General features: G+C 48.5%; 1 protein-coding gene across 1 annotated transcript in view; it reads right to left on the minus strand.

Moving 5' to 3' along the window:
- The window catches only part of IGSF3 (immunoglobulin superfamily member 3), a 94,146-nt gene that overhangs the window by 34,596 nt on the left and 44,683 nt on the right, over positions 1–14,867 (minus strand). The gene's annotated exons all lie outside the window — the stretch shown is intronic.

The following is a 14,867-nucleotide window of genomic DNA, read 5'->3' on the forward strand; positions in this document are numbered from 1 at the left end:
TCAGAGGAAACTGGCTCCTCTAAGGGCAGCAATACAATTGCATCCTGACCAGAGCTCACTCCCAGGACACAGCCACCTCAAGGCACTTGGTAGTAAAATTGCTGGCTACTTTTCCACTTGATTAACTAGAGGAAAGGAAGTATAGCTGCTAAAATCAGGATGAAAACCAAAAACTGCAGCCCTCCGACCTTGCTTAGATTTAGAGAGAGGCTTTACCACCAGAAGATGAGACTTTTTAATAAAGAAGCCTTTCTAGACTTTGCTGTCTCAAGGAACATCATGTGGAAAGAAGAATGTAAACCTTCTCCCCAGCTCTGCAGGCAAGGCAGTGTTAGTGAGCCTGCTAATGCCCACGGTTTTGCCACATACCAGTGGAATATAATTAACATATCTCAGTTTGGTTTCATTGACAGCTCTGGATGGTTTGACAAAATTAGCTGAGCTGCCAGAAGCTGCATCTGTTTCATTCAGGCACTGCTACAGAGAGCAATGAGCTGCAGTGAAGACAACCACTGGGATTATTTATGGCAGAAAAGTCAAAATCAGAAAAGGGCAAAGAAAAAAAGGAACAAGCTGAGAGTAAATGAGAGGGAAATCTTCCCACATCCTGTCCTGATGGGAACATTTCCTTTTACTACACGTTCACCACCCAAGTCACTGCCTGCCATGAAAAGTACCTTGTAAGGCTGCTCACATGGCGGGTCATTTTCTCTGTCCCTGTCACCACCATGTCTTCTACTCCCTCCCTTCCCCTCATCTCTCTCACTGGAACCCCCATCCCCTGCTCACTGGCAATACTTTCTGGCCAGGATTCTTCTTCCTTCACCTTTCCCCTTATCCCTGCCTCCCAAACAGTGGTGACAGCACAACTAACCTTGCCAGTTCACTGCACAAGCTTTAAACTTCTCATTTCAAACCATACTGAGCAATTTTCACACATGCACAGCTCCTTTCTCTTTGCCCTCCAGCCATGGGCTCTTACAACTTCTCCTATGTTATTTAAATAAATTAAGCCTCATCATCATCTTGCTGGAGTGACTTTCCTGAGGAGATGCTTTGAATTCAGAGCCTCTGTGCAACAGCTCAAGGGGTGAAAGCAGGTACTTGTGAAGGAAATGTGCCTGTCCTCTCTCCTCTGGTCTGAGAGCCCTGCGTACCCCACCAGTTTCCTGTGTGCCCCCCAGCCCTGCTCAGCAGCACAGCTGCTCTCTGGGTAAGCACAGGGAGCTGCTGATCCCAGGAGCCTGTCTGGCTTTGCAGGACAAGCCAGGTCATGCTCCAAGAGGGGACAGGCACTTGGCCTGCCAGACGTGGAGCTGCCTACTTCCCAGGAGTAATACAATGGGAAGCATGTCTGAAGGCTGGGTGTCAGGTAAGCACTTGCCACACCATTCCCTGAGCAGCTTGGAGGCTAGCACAGACATCATTTTTCCAGCTGGAACCATGACTTCAGATTTCCAGGTCATAACCCAGCTGGAGGGTTAGCATCCTTTATCCCACATAGGCAAGTTTTTGCGAAGTGCACTCCTGGAGAAAAGTCAGGAGGTGTCAGCGTGTGGTTAACACTGTAATTTAACTGTGGTAACACCTGACACACTGTGCTGCACTCCTCCTGCTACTTTACTTAAAAAAGCCAACCAAGATCCTCCTGGTTAGAGGAACTGGTAAGACCTTTTGGGTCACACACAGCCTTCAGGCTGTTGTCTTACCTCAGCATGGCAGGGACAGATATTCAGTCACTGCCACCTTCCTAACCAGGAGGACTTGACACTTGTTTGATAAATGAAAGCCCAGTTTTCCAAGGATCAGATGATCAGGGAGGAACAAGGCAGAGCCCTGAGGTGGCTGGGACAGGGGAGAGGCTCTGTGCTTCACACCATCACTCTCATTCTTGGCCAGTGATGCACAAACAGCTGTTTTATTTACACTGTAAGATGTGCCTCGGTGCTGCGTTCAGTGAGGGGGGAAGTTGGCAGGAGAAGAGAAAATGCAATTCCCAAGGGACAGACCCCACTGGCCTGCAACGACAAGGGGTAACTGAGAGGGGACCTCATCAATGTATGCAAGTGTCTGAAGGGCAGGGGTCAAGGTGGTGCTGAGCAGTAGGAGGAGAGAAACATGAGGAAACACTTCATTTCTGTGAGGATGACAAGAGCACTGAAACAGGCTGCCCAGAGAGGCTGTGCAGGCTCCTTCTCTGAAGATACTCAAAAGCCTCTGAACACAATCCTGAGTAATGTGCTTTGGGGCACGATGCTCAGGCAGGGAGATTGCACTAGGTAACCTTCAGTGGTCCCTACCAATCTCACCCATTCTGTGCCTCCATGTGACTAGAGAGCTACAGGCATGGCTTAGCCCATCAGGCTGGAGCAGACTAGGGCAGCAAGTCACAGAGAAAAAAGGGAACACCAGGAAGGTGCTCACCAGGGCAGGACAGAGCATGCAGGATGTGCATTCTTGGAAGAGAAGCTCCTCCCAAGCCAGTCACCCTGCTCAGGTGGCACAGACATCATTTTGCAAATCAGGACACGAGTGAGTCTCAGCACAGAGCTCACCTGGGAGCCGCCAGCCACCCACACTCATCCTGCAGCCACCTGCCACAGGAAGCACCAGGGCTTCTGGGGACACTCTGCAAGCTGAGCTCCACTAGAAAGCAAGGACAAGCTTAGATGAGAGTCACCTCCTGTATCAAAGGGAGCAGAGCCACACCTGAATCAGAGCCAAGTGGGATGCTGCAGGACACATCCTTTTGCTCCTTCTTTCTTTCTCACCCAGCTCCTGCCTGTTTCTCCTCTCTTCTCCTCTCAATGTGCCATCCAGGCAGCCTTCTCTGCACTTCCCCCAGCATCCAGCCTTGCTTCCTCCTTGTTCCCAAACACAAGTCCATCCCTGCAGCTGTCATGACTCTCTGCAAGTGTCAGTAGAACTCCCTTCTCTCCAGCATCAGGGTTAGGTTTGGCAGCAAGCAGCTGGACAAGGAGAGGAGTGACTGAAAAGCAATTCCTGGCAGCAAATCCACTGTGCTGTCATCCCTCACCAAGTCACAGCTGACAGCTTTGAGCTTGTACTTACAACACTTAAGAGCAGGGAATACAGCATTTCCTATGAGTCCCCAGGCCACAGGTCACTGCAGAGGGTGCTGGATGGGCTGCTGAGCACAGGGTGCTCACAACCACCACCACCTTTTGAAAGCTCCTGAAATACTAAATATAAGTATTTCCACTAGAGGGTGTCAGGGACTCAGGCAGGGAGAGTCCCAGGAGGAGGAGCTCAGAACTGCTCCCCACTGGCCAGGGCAGCCCTCCTCAGGCAGCCTGCACACCCGGCTCCAGTTAAACCCACCTCAAATGCACACACCTCAGTAACACACCATCAACGAGAACTCAGTCAGCTAATTATGGCTAATTTCAGGACAAGGAGCTGGCTTACAGTCTCCCAGAAAACAGGAAGGGAGCAGAGACTGGAGTTCCCAGGTGTGCACACCTCAACACACTTTTCTCCAAGCCCCAGGACAGGCTCCAGGCTTCCAGCAGCTCCCAGTGCCATGCTGAACTCTGCCCACGCACACAAGGATGATCCAGGTGTCACAATTTTCCCCAGGCTGGCTCTGGTTCATCCTTGGGTCTCCAAAACCCCAAACATCTCCAAAGGATAGGTTGTGAAAGCTTTTATGAGCCAACACAAAGCAGAGATCTACCAGTGTTTTCTCTACTCCCAGGCAAGGCAGCAAACCTGGCTGAGACTCCCTTTCCTTGCTAAGAGATGCAGGAGGAGCATCAGGCTGGGAGCCAGAGGCTGGGGAAACAATGCTGTGAAAATCACTTAGCACCACAGCAGCCTTACACTTCAGGGGTAAAACAACTTAGATAGGCTACCCAGTACAGCTGGACCATCTCAGGGCCACTGCAGAACAAGCAAAACCCAGCAACCTCTTCTTCCCTTGGATTCCCTTATAGTTTTTACCCACTGATAAACTTTAGAGACACTCTATGGTGCCACCCTGTGCCCCCAGCTGCCTGCTTCATGCCACCTGGACAGAGCTAAGCTTACCAAGTATCAGGTGTGAGCTATTTAGGAAGAACAAATACATGTATTCCCCACCCCTAAGAAGCTGTTTCTGGCAAAGAAATACACCCTGGATTTTGCAGGGAATTAGTGCAAAAGATGTTTCCATCTGCCCCACAACATCTTGTGCCCCATAGGGATCACAGCTCAGCACCAACAAACCTTCCACAGCCCTCCAGCTGTGCGTGCAAGACAGAAACAAGATGCTCAAGCAATCCAGAGCTACCCTGGTGAAGCCAGAGGTGAGCACTGGGAGGCACCTGAATGGCAATGAGGGTGAGAATATGAGGAACAGGAACACAGCACTTTGTTATTAGACTCTGCAAAATCTGCTAACCCTTCTGTGACCACCCATGCCACCCCAGGGAAGGAGGGAGGGTCTGCCACCAGAGACACAGGAGCAGCTGAAGGGCCCTGTTTTCTCCCTGGCAGCTCTCAGGGATCCACATTCCTCACATCCCTCCCCCACAGCCCTATTGATTCCTACTCCATCCAGGATCCAGGTACGTGTGCAGGCGTGCAGTGGGAGGGAGGGGGTGCTGCTAAGGCAGGAGCAGTGTCTAGATTAGCAGTGTGATCCTCTGGAGCCCTCCTGCCTGGCAATTAGCTGTACATGCTGATCCATACCTGCTGCAGCAGCAGGCACTCCTCTCTGTCAGTCAGGGGCACGTGCAGTGCCTTCAGCAGGGAGCAAACACACACCCTGGCACGCTGCAGAACTGATGAAGACCCTCAATGTCACCTTTGCAAGGGGGAAAAAAAAATCTGAGCTGATCATGCCACTGGTAGCATCTCTTCAGCTTGTTTTATTTTTAAGTGCCAGCTAGAAACTCTCAGGTGGCTGCAGGCAGAGGAAAGCTGCGTTTCTGTTGTTGCTGCTTCTAAGTTCCCTCCACTGCCCAAGGTCCTACCTGAGGATCAGAATTTGAGAAGTAAAACCTACCACCCCAAGAGGTATTTTCACTGTGACTGAGGGTGCAGGGTCTCTGTGCAGAACCTTCACTCTTCTCTTCCTTGCCTACCAACATATAGCCACAGGCTCTGGCTACCACAGGGAAAAATAAGTATTAATAGTCTGGTTGGTTGGGGATTACTTTCCTTCAGCAAAGCCCCTTCTGCACTGAAGAATAAGGACAGTTAAAGGCAGATAAAATACTGGCAATTGTTTAACTAAACTAAAAAAGAAGTCATATACTTCTCTAAAATTCCTTTCAAGGTCCTGCAAGATTCTTTAGGCTGCACGACTGCTGTGGCCTAAAGAAAAGCAGTCAAAATATACTTTTCATCTTTATGGAAATATTTAGACCTTATTTTAAATGAGAAGTTTAACAAAGTCACTTTCAGTTGCAACTCAATCCAGAAATGGATAGTGAAGCACTGAACTCGCTCTCACTCATATCACTGCAGCCTCATATGGTAAGAGCAGGAAAAAACAGAATAAAATAACCCATCCCCAGGTTGCATGCCTGCAGCTCTTCTAAAAGGGCACTTTGCTACTGATTGAGCTGCTGGCAGAAGACAGGAGGGGAGCTGAAGAGTTAAGTGAGACAGCATGGCAGTTGTTTCACAGCAGCAGTAATAAATCCTCCGATTACAATGGTATCCTTGTTGGTACATTAACGACTGCCTGGAATGATTGTGCCAATAGAAAATGCATCTCCCAATGCAACTGGGTGAGTTCAAGCAGCAAGTGAGAAAGGGCAGAGTGAAAAAAACCAAACAGAGTAACTAATGTAGGAGAAAGGGGAGAAGAGAATCCGACAGAAGATGCAAAAAGTGGAAATTAGGTCAGCTTTCCGACTCGGGGCCTGAACTTCTCCGTGCCTGTCGAGGGCTCCGCTTGTCACATGTCCAGCATACCCATCTGAGGCTGTGCTCCCTCCCAGGCAGTGGCAGAGGGTCCCACTGCCCAACCTGCTCCATCTCTCCACAATGCCCCTTGCAAGAGGTGCTTCCTGCACATCTGAGCTCTGTGAGACCCCTCAGACGTCATGGACAGAAGCATCACACCCACCGCAGGCACATGGGACAGCAGTGCTCTCCTGCAGCTTCCCCAGCCCCACACAAACCCACAGGGGCTGGCAGCAGGTACTCCAGGACCCCCTCAGAAACCCCCTCCCTGTGCACCCAGGGCACACGTGCAAGGGGAGCAGACGTGCTCAGCCCCAGGTCTGGCTTGTCCTTGATGGACCTGGGAGAGCTGAAGCTTTCTGAACTTCCCACAAGTGCTTCAGCTGCAGGAAAAAGGACACCTGCCCACCCCTTTTCCCTTGGGCTTTACTCTGGGGCTCCAGCTCCACCAGCACAGCACTGTTCAGATCATTTCTTTGAGTGGAATGTTGTTTCCTCCTTTGGAGGAATGATGTTCCTCCAAAAATGCTAGCCCCCTTCCCCTGACTGCTTTGGGTGCAGTGTGGCAGGTGCTGGGAGCACACTCACAGCCCCTGCCCTCAGCCAAAGCTGCTCTTGGGAACAGCAGAAGCCAGGCTCCTGCTAACAAGCTCCTTCTCCTCTATCCACCCCTGTCCCAAGGAGCATCTGGTTATTAGGACAGCTAATTTAGGTGGAAAAGTTCAAGCAACCTCATTAAAATTAAAAAAAAAAAGAAAAGAAAAGAAAAGAGGAGAAACCAGAAAGGGGTGGTAAAAGGACAAGACGGCACCCAGCAGTGAGAGTCATCATTTGTTCATTAAGCAAAAATTATCTGGAGCATCAGTGGAATGAACCCTGATGACAGCAGCCCAAAGGGCAAAGACATTGAGGACAGAGAGGCAGCCAAGGAGTGCCATGAGCTGGGTGTGGGCACAGAACACAGGATTCATCCCTGCTGTCATCTCCCAGCCAAAACTGCAGAAGCTCAGCCAGCTCAGGGAGGAAAACCTATATAAACCTTTATTCCCTTACACATGCAGGCTTTTTTTCTTGCAATCCTGCTCTGAGAGGTAGATGTGCTCTGCAGGGACTGTGCAAATCAGTCTGCAAGTAAAAAATAGCCTTGAGGAGGTGGCAGAGATGACACCCAAAAGGACATGGATGTTTGCTTCTCTGCAACAAGGGAACTTGTACTCAGTAAAAGGCTGGGTGTCCCTTCTTGATTACCCAGCACTTGGCAGGAGGTGGTTCCTGGCTGGGCTCTGTGGTCACAGAACCCCCAGACATGATCCAAGCACACTACAGCTCTCCCAAAGGTAACACTCACACCCTGGCTCTGCTCTGGGTGACACTGGCCCTGGGACTTGTCCCTGCCCCAGCTGCTGTGCTCAGTGACACCTGGCCAGCCTGCAGCCCAGCCCAGCCCCACCAAGCACCTCACAGACCCCTCCAAAACAGAGCCAGGGAGGGCAGCAGTGGGGGCTGCAGACCACCATGTGCCACACCAACCTCTCACCTGTGGAGGCAACAACCTCCAGCAGCAAGCCAAGGTGAGACACACCACAAATCCCTCCTCTGCCTCCCTCCCTGCTCCACAATGCCACCTCAGTGAGGGTTTAGCTCTCCCACTGATCCTGAGCACCAGCAGCTACTGCAGCTTAAGGCAAGCCTAAGCCACTGCGAACACGAGAGCAGAGCGCATCAGCACGCAACTCTTCCACCCAGGGTTAAGCTGATGTGTTTTACTTAACAGCACTTGTGAGCTAAGAGCAGGGATGTGGGAATTTGCTGTGGCTTAAACCAGCACAGGGCAACCTGCTAAGCCACAGCCTCCTGGAGCCTGCAGGACAGGCAGGGAAAGCAGAAAAGGAGCAAACACGGAGCTGATGCAGCCCGGGCTCCTCTGAAGCTATGCAGGCAACACTGTCTTAATGTTTTACACCTCTGAAGCTGAAGTTAAGAAATGACAGAAATAGGAAGCTTAGAAAATCCTCTTTTCTCCAATTTTTTGAGAAGCCTGCTTTCATTCCACCTAGTGCACTCAGGCAGGCAATAGGACCAGCTGAACAAGGAGAGTCGTGTACTATCATTTCAAAACACATCCCAGGCCACATTCCCCCCGGACTATAATGATGTTTGTGGTGCTTTATAGTCAGGTAAGTCACCCTTCTCAAAAATCAATTTTCAAGGAGGATTCATTCTCCTCTACCTCGGCTATACAAGCAACACCAGGAGATAAGAGTGCAAGAGCTGCTTTCAGAGATTAGTGCCCCCGCTGCAAGAGCTCGGCAGAGATCACACAGGAGGTCAAGGTGTGCACGTGAGAGCTGGTTTTCCTTCACTTATTCAATAATGAAGGTTTTGAGACCAGCAAGCACCTTTCTCCCCTCTGCCTTTGGGCACCTAACCTGTCCCCAGAGGTGCAAAGCCCACTATCACAACTTCCAGTATCCCCTTCTGTCCTACTCCTTAGGCTCAGCAGTGCTTTATTTTTGCCTCCAGGACAAGACAACACAGACCAAGGCACACCCAGGAGATGGTTTTTGCAAGCAGAATCTGAGTCCATTCCCTCCAAAACCTACTCTTCTGCTGAACACACAAGAATGGAGCATTTCAACCCCCACAAGCAGCAAAGAAAGCACAGAATTAGGTTTTACTCTCTTTTATTACAGCTAAAATTCCTGTTCAGCCCAGGTCTGGGTCTCAAGTTCCCATGGAAAGACAAGGAGAGAACACTGGCATCCTGATGCACAGACAGGGAAGGACAGAATCACAATCCTTCACATGCAGATTACTGAGAAACATAGGATAGTTAATAGGTAGATGAGAAGAAGTTTTGAAACCTAAGGCAAAAACCAAACCCATACAAACTAAGACAGTGGAAATCCTTTCCTCATCTATCCATCCTGTTTAAAGCATGGAAATTATTTGTGACATATTATACAAACATACACCTTCACCAGACAATAACCATCTAGGAGCCACAAAGTCAGCATGAGCTGGAAGGATTTCTGGAAGTTGGAAGGAAGGGTGGTGGCTCTTTTGCATATTTCCAAGCTACTTTCTTCCAACAAGGTTTTGGCAGGTCAGAACTGTTACTCTGAAGCTGGCACCCTCATAATGAATGAAGGGCACAGTCTGGCTCTTGCAGGATGGAGTCCAAGTTCCCCAGCCACAAAGAAAGACCACCTGCTCTTCTCCTTTACTAGAAACTGAGGAAAGCAGAATTAAGATGAATAAAGCTAATTCAGCCAAACAGTTGACAGCCTTCTGCCATCTGGTCAAGGTAGCAGAGATAAAACAAGGCAATATCCACTTCTGCAAATCTGCTTCCTTGAGGAGTTTATTTTCTACTGTACTTCTGCAGTTTGGCCTCTTACTCACATGGCTATGGTCATCTCTCCTCTCCAAGCTTTGCCTAGTTCAGGTGGTGGTGATTTGAGGGACAGAGGACAAGTAAAAGGGAGGTGAAATGTCTCTGCTTGAAATCTTTGGGCTTTCCAGACTGCAAAAAAATGTAATTGTGTAGCAATGAGCTAGTCTGGAAAAGCTAATGTGGCATGTACAACCAGCTGACTTCCTGTGTGAGAGTGTCTGGCATCTCTGTATTAGTACCTTTTAATAAATGAGTTTATTTTTATATGCATTGATCTCAGCAGCACAGACAGGCCAGGGATGGTTACAGCCAGAAGGGAAAGCTCAGTCTTTCAAAATACAGGCAGGTCTCCTACAGCACAGTGCTCCAAGTTTTCCAGGACACCCCAAATCCTTTGCAGGAGACTGTGGGCATTTAAAAATAACTCTTCAGGAAATAAATCTCTCATTAAAATAAGGAGAAGATGCTTTTGGCACACCTACCATTAACCCAAAGGCACACAGCGCATCAAAGCCATGCATTAAGAAACCCACTCAAAACAGTAAAGAAAGTAAGTCACAAAATAAACTAGTAAATAGGAAGTTTCCATGATGTCTACAGGGCAGGATCAATAGCACCGACTCCAGCAGAATTCAGCATTTTATTTATAGGGCCTCCAGCCCTTCTACTGGTAAAGCCTCTGAATGAGAGCCAAGCACAGTTGACACACTCCTGTCCTCAGATCCACAGACAGCTCCCACAGTTTTCCCACTCTGTGCTTGTCTCACCATTGCACCCGAGTGCAAAAGGCTCTGCAAGCTGCCAGCTTCCCAGCTGCTGCTCCCCAGCCTGCAGGTAAATGGCAAAATGGCCAGCATGAAGCATTTCACTCAGGCTGCTCCCCAGGAATGCCCTGGGCAGAGGCAGGCTCTGGAGTTTAACTGGCTGAGACACCCAGGGAGAAAAGCCTGGGAGCAGCAGCAGGCACTCTGCTGGTGGCTGTCAGCTCAGCAGATGGAGGAAAGCACAGCATAATGGAAACACCACCAACTCACATCAGCCTGAAATGACTCTGGAGCAGAAGGAGGGTGAGGGAAGCTCTGAGCAGTTACAGAAAGAGGGATCTCTAAATGTGCTGGGCTGCTATGAAAGAAAATTGAGGGAGCAATCCTAAGGTAATCCTTTTGATAAGAATCTTCAGGAGGGGCTTCTCAGCACTGCAAGACTCTTGGACAGTATTTTTTTCCATCTTCACCTTTTTGTACCAGCCTCTGGCTGGTAAATGTTCTCAAACTGACCTCTTCCTACAGATATTTAGTCTTCCAGAGGAGACAGCACCCACCTGGCAGTGCAGTGTTTGCACCTGTCTCCCACCTAACTTCAGCAAGTGGCTACTGCTTTGAGAATGGCTGAAGTTCTCAAAATGAGAGGGAAGACAGCAGTTCAAGAATAAGTTTTGCAGATCTCATTAAATAGCTGGAGAAGTAGAAGAGATACCCACCACATACTAATATTTCTCTGTGGAAAACAATGAAATGTTTGGTCAACCTTTAGACACCAAAGAAGTCACCTGGAAAATAACCATGCCAATATGGCAATCAGGGAAAAGCAGTGATTGCACTTTTTTAGATACTGAGCAATTCAACCAGGAAGCAAAACCCACAGGAAACCAAACTTCAGTAGTTCTTCTGCCCACATTTATTCTTCTTTCTTTTATAAAAATCTCCAAAGTTAGCACTGGTATCAGCATTCTATCCTGTCTAAAACAAGGGACCTACTCAAACAAAAAAACCCACTGAAGGTAGACTCAAGAGCCTTGTTTTGTGGCATAGCTAGGACACATCCTCCCTTCTTGCTCATCACTGTTTTGTTCCCTGTAACAAAGCAGGAGAATTTTAAAGGCCATCATATTTCAGATCACAGCTAAATTCCTATAAACACAGCCTTCAAAAAGGAAGGGAAGAGCTTTAGACTGTTCCTTTTCTTCTGTTACATTAAAATGGTATGAAGGGTTTTTTTTTTTTTTCTTTTTCCAAATAATTATTCTGGTGGGGTTTTTTTTTGTATTGTAAAACCTTTGCTTGAGCACATTAGGTATTCAAGTCTCCTGTGCCCTGGCAAACTCAAGGGTGACTGAAGAACTAGTGGAACCATGACAGCACAGATGGGAGAGTGGGGAAATCAATGCATAGGGGAAGGGAGCTCCAGTTGGACTCTTACAGCTCCCATTAACAGGCACACTTGGGAAAGAAATTCCTTGGGAAACACTCTCTTACCTGTGGCCTGTTAGCAGAGATGGCCACACCTGAGACTCCAAACAGCTCCTTTAGCCTGGCTCTTTGAAATGCCACCTCTCCACAGCAAAACAAACTATATAGCAACATTGTACACTGCTGCCCCAAAATAAGCAGGGAAGGGATTTTAAAAAAACCAAACCATGTTTAAGAAAAATGTTCATTATTCTAGCCATCACTGAAAAAAAAACTCAAACAAAAACCACAACATAAAAGAGAGAGAAAGCTATTTTCCCATAAAATTCATTGCAAGTTTGAGTACTCGATCATCCTCAAACATTCTGGATCTATTAAGGTCTGGTTTATGCCAGAGAATTCCACACAAAGTGATTTCAGTTAAACTAATGCAGCCTCTTATGCTTGCTGTTAAAACAGATATTTGTAGCAGACTTTAATCCATGCAGTTCACCTTGATAATTTCATGAATTCAAGGGTATCCACAAAGAGGTCGGGGTAATAAGACTGTGGAAAAGATACCCAGGCAAAGTGCAAACCTCACTACCTCACACACTGCAAGTGAAAAGCCAATTCCTATCATGCCACCAATGCAAATTCAGCCCCCCAAGAGTACCCAGAAACAATATGAGAAAAATGTGAAGATTAAATTCCTAGGAGGCTGGCAAATAAAGCTCCTCCTTTATCCCCAGAGCTGCTGAGGTGCACACCACCACACTGAGAACACTGAGAGCACAGCCTTCCACTGGCTTTGGATAAGCCTGGCTTGGGAACTCTTTCCTATGGCCCATGAGATCTTTACCTGTGGAAACACAGGCTGAGAGTGGGTAAGAGGCAGCCACATCCCTGAGAAATGTGTCATGTTCACCCTGAACACGGCAGCAGAGACAGGGTGGGTGGATGTGCAGCCTAACAGGGGCTACCAGCACTGGCTTGCTGAGTTTCACCTCCACCAGTCTCCTCCTACCTTTTTCTCCCTTGCATTTATTTTAAGCAATTAGGTCCCTGTGATTCAACATTTTTCCTTTAAGGAAAAGAGTCATGTATCTGTTTTCCACCTCTACAGTTTGTGGTGACTGCTGTGGTTTTGCCCTAGGTGCAGACCAATACACTGCTCAGAGAGATTTTGAGACAGGGCTTTCCATTGAAGTATGAACTGGCTCCCTCCTGGAAATGTTATTTCCTCAGAAGGATTGATGCATGCATGGCTGGTGGATGGCAGCAGGACTGTCCCTGCCGGGAGTTAGGCACAGCTTCAAAAATTGCTCCACTGGGAAAGGAGGAAAAGCAAGGTCAACGAACTCAGTCCTTCCCCATTTTGCAGTGCACAGCTACTCATGGAGATGGGCAGCACTGGAAATCCCAGGATGGTTTGGAGCACCACATTCCTGCACCTGCCTGTCCATGAGTCAGACCTGACCTCCCAGAAATGCAAACAACATCACACCTCCCCAGAGCAGAGTCTGACATCTTCATCCATCAGAGCCATGTCCTACCAAGCCAAGAAACCTCCCACAGGGCCAAGGCCCTACACAAAACCGGGTGACCACCTTACAAATCCTCTCAGTAGCCCAACAGGAGGTTGGCTCCTCCTTAGCAAGTGGAGGAGCACCCATCAGGGTCCTGCACTGCTACTGAATGAAGCGTTGCTATCCTTTTAGACACTACACAACCCTTCTTTCCTTCTTTCCCAAAATCACCAACCATTTCCACTGACACAGCAAAACAGACCAAAACAGGGCAGACAGCCCCCTGCAGCACAACACTGTGGAAAATGGCAGGATTTTCCCAAGGTGTGATCAAATGGCTGTGCAACCCCAGGCAAGCATTGAATCACTGCCTCTTCAGCCAGCAGTGCCCTGGGAGAGGCTTTGCTTACTGCCCGTGCAGCAGCTTCTGACACATCCCAGAAAGGAAAGGCTGGACTGTAACCTGCAGCCCAGAGATACACAAAAGGAGGACACCATCAGCTTTACATACCTTAGGAAACTTCACCTCACTGGGAAAATAATTGCAAGGTTTGGGCTGTGTTTGTTTTTCCAAAGCTCCCAGTGGCTGTCACATTATCAGAGCAGATTACAGAGCATCTCTGCTGACATGCTCAATCGCACGCACCTGTGAAAACCTCTCATTTTCCTTTTAAATATTTCCCTCCTTCCTGTCTTCCACTTTTTATTATTTCCATTGTTTCTCCACAACCTCATTTATCTTCAGAGTCAGCCATTTAGATTTTAATAAAAGGCTTCACTGTCTATCCCCTTTTTTCTTCAAAGGCCCCGATTTATTTTGCTGCCTCTTCTTGGTTTCCCCCCAGCCTAATTGTTATTATTTTTAACCTTCAGTAGTTTCCTTTGCTTTCTTCTCCATTCTAATCACTCCCTGTTCCTGTTTTCCCCTCTCTGTACTAAGTCCCTTTCATCCCTCACCTCCCTCTCCGCCCCTGGCCAAGCATCCAAATACACGCGGAGCAAGCGTAACCAAACATAAATATGAAAGGGATCATCCAATTCCAGCAAAATGCTTGCCCCTACCTATTCAAATATTTAACTTGCAATGACTAAACCCAAGAAGATCATAAATTTTTTTTACAGACCTCTGCAGGTCTTTAATAAACCTCAGCCTGCACCTCGATGACAGCCGGAGCTGCAGTTGCTGAGCTGTTTCCTATGCATTAGAGCAGATTTGCTCCAAGGTAAGCAAGAGGGACGCCTGGGCTCGAATTAGAAGCAAGGAGATTTCATTCCCCAGTTGCTGGTTTATTGAAATTCAATGCCTCCCTCTCACCTGACGCTTTGTTATGCTAACCCCTACCAGCCAGCAAAGATTTCCAGTCCATGGGGAAGGCAAGCAGCCACACTCCCAAGAAACCCAGGGAATTGTGTCCTGCAGGTGACACTCCCATCAAACCTGGGAGTTGGTGCATCCTGCAGCGAGACCTGTGGCATTGACAGGGACTCCTGTAGGGTCCCACTGCCCAACAGAGGGGCCATTCCTCCTAAAGGAGGGTAGACATGGGGGTGTCACTGAAGGCACTCCATGCCAGGGGGCACCAGGTGACGGCCACATCTTGCACCAGATTATGGCAAGGGCTCTGGGGGGCTCCTCTTGCCCTAGAGGGGCAGGACCTCGTGGGGTTCTGAACCCCCTGCACAGAGCACCCATCGGGGTTCTGCACTGCTACTGCACGAAACCTTGCTATCCTTTAGACACTACACAACCATTTCATCCAAGCCATCTCCTGCTGGGAACATACAGCTCCCACTGCATTTCCACCTTCTACAAGTGCATGGGCTTGCAGACCTGACAGAGCAGCTGAGCTGGTGAAG

The sequence above is a fragment of the Molothrus ater genome, chromosome 2, assembly GCF_012460135.2.
Source record: "Molothrus ater isolate BHLD 08-10-18 breed brown headed cowbird chromosome 2, BPBGC_Mater_1.1, whole genome shotgun sequence".
NCBI lineage: Eukaryota > Metazoa > Chordata > Aves > Passeriformes > Icteridae > Molothrus > Molothrus ater.